Raw genomic sequence first — 6,000 nt, forward strand, 5'->3', positions numbered from 1 at the left:
AGCTGCTCTTTTTGGGGCGCCCACATTCTGGGTGCCCGGGATTGCCTCTGGGGTCTGTGTGGGCCAGCCGTTGAGGATCTTCATGGTCCAGCCCAGCCCGGTGGCTCTCCAGCCAAGTGTGAAGACACCAGCTCCTCTCCAGATAGCAGTTCCTGGACCACGTGCTCCCCTGCCTTCACAGCCCCCAGGCAGCCTGGACAAGGGGCCATCCTGCCACCTGGGCAGCTGGAGGCACACATCCCGCACTGGCCTGAGTCAAGCTATGGTTATGGCATGGCCCCTCCACTACAGCAACAGTTCCAACGCCACAGACTTCCAAGCTTGACAAGCCTCCTAGACAAGCTCTTGGCAGCCAAGAGCATCTCAGCCTCGCTGGGGCCTTCCCCTGTGGCCGCTGCTGACCAAGGGGTGAACACTGACCTCCCAGGCAAACCCAACTTCCTAGATGAGCACTTGGCACTCGCAGGTGTCCTGGCCTTGCCGGGGCCGTCCCCAGGGTCCTCTGCAGTTGCAGCACAACAACATGCTCTCACCGGCACACCCAGACTCTTAGAGGAAATCTTGCCTGCCACCAGCATCCGTGTCAGGCCTGGGCCATCCCTGGGGCCCTGTGCCGATGAACGGGCACACCTTGCCCTCCCCGGTTCACCCAGCCTCCAAAACGAGCTCCTAGCTGCCCTGGAAATCCTGGGCTCACTGGGTCCTTTTCCGGGGTCCTCTCCTCTGGTCGCAGGGGCCCACCCAGCCTTCCCTGGGTCACCCAGCCTCCTAGAGGAAATCCTGGCTACCATGGCCACCCGGGACATGCCCTGGTCTTCTCCGGAGGCCCCTGTGGATGAAGAGGGATTTGAGGCCATCCTGGAAGCACCCCTCAGTGAGGAGAATTAAAAGGCCCTCCTCGACATGCTGCCAGGGTAAGGCTTAACGTTGAGTTGACACAGGGATCTATGGCTTTCCCTCCAGTTGCCACAGGGCTGTTAAATGTGCCACCGTGGTGTTAGTCAATACTCGGGGTGACAGTCGAGGCAGTGTAGGGAAATCAGGTTCATCTGGAGTGGACTGAGACATTTCGGACTCTTTCGGAATGGTGGCACAACCCCTGGAGTTCCTTTCGACTTTCCTGTTGAGAGCGCCTCCTCCTGAGATGCGACGGGAACACCGGGAACCTTTCCCAATGAAGCACGGAAAGGAACCCTCAGCTCCAGCTGAGGAGGGAACAACAGGGCTCCTCTTGAGCTGTGGTGGGACCCTCGGTGTTCCTCTTGAGTGGAGAGGGGTATGTCAGGGAACTATGTGAGTTGAAGCAAGGGTGTGAAGTATCCTTTCGAGGTCCAAGAGGAAAGCTGTGATTTCACTCGAGACGCTGCAGCGGAAAAGGGCCTTATCTCTCCTGGAGGGGAGAATCATCTGGTTTTTCTCGAGTTGCGGCAGATCCCTCTCAAGTTATGACTGGGACCTCAGGGACCCGCTTGTGTGGCCTCAGGAAAGGCCAGTCTCCATGTGATTTGTGTGGGGCCTCTCGGGATTTCTCTCCAGTGGATGCCGGGTCTTAAGTCCACGTCTGGAGCTGAGGCCGGAACATGAGGTTTCCTCTCCAGCGCTGACATGGACCCTGGGGTTTTTCTGCAGTCACTGCAGGAGAGTTAGGCCTCGTCTCGAGTGGAGACTTGCATGTCCGCTTTCCTCCAGAGCGGTACCAGCAGTGTCAGGCTTCTTGGCGAGTTGACACAGGGATCTGTGGCTTTCCCTCTTGTTGCCACAGGGCTGTCACACGTGCCACTGTGGGGTTAGTCGATGCTCGGGGTGACAGTCGAGGCAGTGCAGGGAAATCAGGTTCCTCTAGAGTGGACTGAGACATCTGGATGTCTTCTGGAATGGTGGCATGACCCGTGGAGTTCCTCTCGACTTTCCTATTGAGAGCGCCTCCTCCTGAGATGCGACGGGAACACTGGGAATCCTTTCCCGACGAAACAGGTAAAGGAACCCTCATCTCGAACTGAGGAGGGGACTACTGGGTTCCACTTGAGTGGTGGTGGGACCATTGGTGATCCTCTCTAGTGGAGACGGGTATATCGGGGAACTTCTTGAGTTGCAGCAAGGGTGGGAAGGACCTTTTGGAAGTCCAAGAGGGAAGGTGTGATTTCCCTCAAGATGCCACAGAGGAAAATGGCCTCATCTCTCCTGGAGGAGAGAATCTCCTGGTTTTTCTCAAGTTAAGGTAGGTCCTTCTCGAGTTATGATGGGGACATTAGAGACCCACTTGTGTTGCCTCAGGAAAGGCCAGTCTCCATGTGAGTTGTGAGGGGCTTCTAGGGACTCCTCTCCAGTCAGTGCTGGGGCCTAAGTCCTCGTCTGGAGATGAGGCCAGAACCTGAGGTTTTCTCTCCTGTGCTGACATAGATCTTGGGGTTCCTCTGGAGTCTCCACAGGGAGGTCAGGCCTCTTCTCGAATGGAGACATGCACGTCTGCTTTCCTCCAGAGCTTTAGCAGCAGTGTCAGGCTTCCCAGTTATTTGACACAGGGATCTGTGGCTTTCCCTCGTGGTGCCAGAAGGCTATCACACATGTCACTGTGGTGTGAGTCGATACTCAGGAAGACAATCGAGGCAGTGCAGGGAAATCATGTTCTTCTGGAGTGAACTGAGATATTTGGGGGTCTTCTGGAATGGTGGCATGACCCCTGGTTTTCCTCTCGACTTTCTTATTGATAGCACCCCCTCCTGAGATGCAACAGGAACGCCAATAATCCTTTGATGATGAAGCAGGGAGAGGAACACTCATCTTGAGCTGAGGATGGGACAACTGGGTTCCTGTTGAGTGGTGGTGGGACCCTTGGTGTTCCTCTCGAGTGGAGACGGGTATGTCGGGTATCTTCTTGAGTTGCAGCAAGGGTGTGAAAGACCCTTTCGAGGTCCAAGAGGGGAGGTGTGATTTCCCTCAAGACACCGCAGTGGAAATAGCCTCATGTCGCCTGGAGGGGAGAATCTCCTGGTTTTTCTCAAGTTGCGGCAGGTCCCTCTCGAGTTATGACTGGGACCTCAGGGACCGGCTTGTGTGGCCTCAGGAAAGGCCAATCACCATGCTAGTTGTGAGGGGCCTCTCGGGATTCTTCTCCAGGGGGTTCTGGGTCCTAAGTCATCATCTGGAGTTGATGTCGGAACCTGAGGTTTCCTCTCCAGTGTGACATGGACCTTGGGGTGCCTCTGGAGTCTTCACAGGGGAGTCAGGCCTCGTCTTGAGTGGAGACATGCACGTCCTATTTTCTCCCGAGCTGTAGCAGCAGCGTCAGGCTTCCTGGCGAGTTGACACAGGGATCTGTGGCTTTTCCTTGAGGTGCCACATGGCTTTCACACGTGCCACCGTGATGTGAGTCAATACTCGGTGTGAGAGTCAAGGCAGTGCTGGGAAATCAGGTTCCTGTGGAGTGGACTGAGACTTTTCAGGGTCTTTTGGAATGGTGGCATGACCCCTGGAGTTCCTCTCGACTTTCCTGTTGAGAGCGCATCCTCCTGACATGCTACGAGAATGCTGGGAATCCTTTCCCGATGAAGCATGCAAGAACCCTCATCTCCAGCTGAGGAGGGGACAACGGGGCTCCTCTTGTGATGTGGCGGGACCCTCGGTGTTCCTCTCGAGTGGAGATGGTTATGTTGGGGAACTTGTTGAGTTGCTTAGCCTTCTTCACAGTCCAATTCTCACATTTATATATGACTCCTGGAAAAACCATAGCCTTGCCTTAGTCGGCAAAGTAATGTCTCTGCTTTTGAATAAACTATCTAGGTTGGTCATATTTTTTCTTCCAAGGAGTAAGAGTCTTTTAATTTCATGGCTGCAATCACCATCTGCAGTGATTTGGGAGCCCCCAAAAATAAAGTCTGACACGCTTTCCACTGTTTTCCAATCCATTTCCCATGAAGTGATGGGACAAGATGCCATGATCTTCATTTTCTGAATATTGAGCTTTAAGCCAACTTTTTCACTCTCCTGTTTCACGTTCATCAAGAGACTTTTTAGTTCCTCTTCACTTTCTGCCATAAGAGTGGTGTCATCTGCATATCTGAGGTTATTGATATTTCTCCCGGCAATCTTGATTCCAGCTTGTGTTTCTTCCTGTCCAGGTTACTTATGAAGTACTCTACATATATGGTAAATAAGCAGGGTGACAATATGTGGCCTTGACGTACTCCTTTTCCTATTTGGAAACAGCATGTTGTTCCATGTCCAGTTCTAACTGCTGCTTCCTGACCTGCATACAGATTCAAGGTGGTCAGGTGGTCTGGTATTCCCATCTCTCTCAGAATTTTCCACAGTTTATTGTTATCCACACAGTCAAAGGCTTTGGCATAGTCCATAAAGCAGAAATAGACGTTTTCCTGAAACTCTGTTGCTTTTTCCATGTTCCAGCAGATGTTGGCAATTTGATTTCTGGTTCCTCTGCGTTTTCTAAAACCAGCTTGAACATCTGGAAGTTCATGGTTCACGTATTGCTGAAACCTGGTTTCGAGAATTTTGAGCGTTACTTTACTAGCATGTGAGATGAGTGCAATTATGCGGTAGTTTGAGCATTCTTTGTCATTGCCTTTCTTTGGAATTGGAATGAAAACTGGCCTTTTCCAGTCCGTGGCCACTGCTGAGTTTTCCAAATTTGCTGGCATATTGAGTGCAGCACTTTCACAGCATGATCTTTCAGGTTTTGAAACAGCTCAGCTGGAATTCCATCAGCTCCGCTAGATTTGTTCATAGTGTCACACACCCCCTTATATGGAATTCCCATTAGATAAATAAGCTGGTATGCCAGAAAGCCAAATTATTAATATGTTATACTCTACTTAAGAAGCTACTTATAATTTGGAAAGAAACTGGAAACTGTGCCCTGAATACACTATTTAAAATGGCAACCAGTTAATCCTTCAAGAAAAAGATCTACCTCATACATAATGCTAAAGGAAGTCTCTCAGGCTGAAACAAACAAACAAGCAAACAAAGAAAACACTGAGCAGTAGCTGGAAACCATATGAAGAAATAAGCAACAGTGATGAAGATAACCACATATAAGTAAACATGGGAATTTTGATCCCTGGGTTGGTAAGATCCCCTCGAGAAGGAAACTGTATTTGTTGGTGGTACCTCATCACTCATGAGTACAGGATATGAAATGATAATAAAGAAATGAGAAGCTGCCTCTTGTAGGAAAAAATTAGAAACATTCTAGAGAGTGGAATTCTAGATATGAAAAAGAGCTCTTAGAATTGAAACTATGAATGAGAAAAGTATAAAACAGGAGTCAAGAGAGAATGGAAAGAGGATGTTATGAAGGCAAATATCCACATACAGCTAAGGATTTAAATGGTATAGAGTTCTTGAAAATTGACTTTTCCTTGCTTTATGCCTTCCTCTATCCTTGGGAGTTAGTGCTCACTAGAATTTCCTCTACCTCAATACCTATAGACCAGTGTTTTGCTACCTTTCCTCATTTTTCTCCCTTTGGGAAACTTTTTAGGCACTTTTTCCAAATGTCTCCCCATTCTTGAAATGTTAACACCACAGATATATCATTCATTTGTTAATGCACATTGGTGTTTAAGGGAGACACAGATCATTTTTCTATGTTTCTTTCACTCTGTGGAAAAATATACTTTTAGCTTCTTAGGGTGTTTTCACCTCCATTAAGAATGCATGCTCTTGACACAACACTTATTGGGCTTTTCCACCCCAACTGTATCCATAATTCAAGGAATGCATTTCACTATTAATTTCTGAGCAGTTGTTTCTTGTTTGGGATGGAACTCCACTGTCAGGAAGGGGAGAAGATGATAGTGGGCATACTTTAGGTGGACCACAATGGTGTCCCTGAAAGGCACAAGTATGTTAATTCTCATTTTTGGATTTGCAGTATGCAGAATATGGGCATTGTGTCATATGTGCAATATTATGTCTTCTGTAGTTATGTTTTCTTTACCACCCAATAAATAACTTGTCTTAGTGTTATGATAGACGTTG

Source organism: Capricornis sumatraensis, chromosome 19 (genome assembly GCF_032405125.1).
Source record: "Capricornis sumatraensis isolate serow.1 chromosome 19, serow.2, whole genome shotgun sequence".
In the NCBI taxonomy this organism is placed as follows: Eukaryota; Metazoa; Chordata; class Mammalia; order Artiodactyla; family Bovidae; genus Capricornis; species Capricornis sumatraensis.